Source organism: Engystomops pustulosus, chromosome 4 (genome assembly GCF_040894005.1).
Source record: "Engystomops pustulosus chromosome 4, aEngPut4.maternal, whole genome shotgun sequence".
NCBI lineage: Eukaryota > Metazoa > Chordata > Amphibia > Anura > Leptodactylidae > Engystomops > Engystomops pustulosus.
Window position 1 is genome coordinate 225,913,938 of NC_092414.1, and position 681 is coordinate 225,914,618.

The following is a 681-nucleotide window of genomic DNA, read 5'->3' on the forward strand; positions in this document are numbered from 1 at the left end:
TATATCAGTGTATGATGGGGTATATATCAGTGTATGAGGGGGGGTATATATCAGTGTATGAGGGGGGGTATATATCAGTGTATGAGGGGGGGGTATATATCAGTGTATGAGGGGTATATCATGTATGAGGGGGTATATATCAGTGTATGAGGGGGGTTATATATCAGTGTATGAGGGGGGTATATATCAGTGTATGAGGGGGGTATATATCAGTGTATGAGGGGGGTATATATCAGTGATGAAGGGGGGGTATATATCAGTGTATGAGGGGGGTATATATCAGTGTATGAGGGGGGTATATATCAGTGTATGAGGGGGGGTATATATCAGTGTATGAGGGGGGTATATATCAGTGTATGAGGGGGGGTATATATCAGTGTATGAGGGGGGTATATATCAGTGTATGAGGGGGGATATCAGTGTATGAGGGGGTATATATCAGTGTATGAGAGGGTATATATCCAGTGTATGAGGGGGGTATATATCAGTGTATGAGGGGGGGGTATATATCAGTGTATGAGGGGGGTATATTCAGTGTATGAGGGGGGGTATATATCAGTATATCAGTGGGTGAATTCTCATGTATGAGGGGGGGGGGGTATAATCAGTGGAAGAGGGGGGGGTATTATCAGTGTTGAGGGGGAGTATATATCAGTGTATGAGGGGGGGGTATTATCAGTG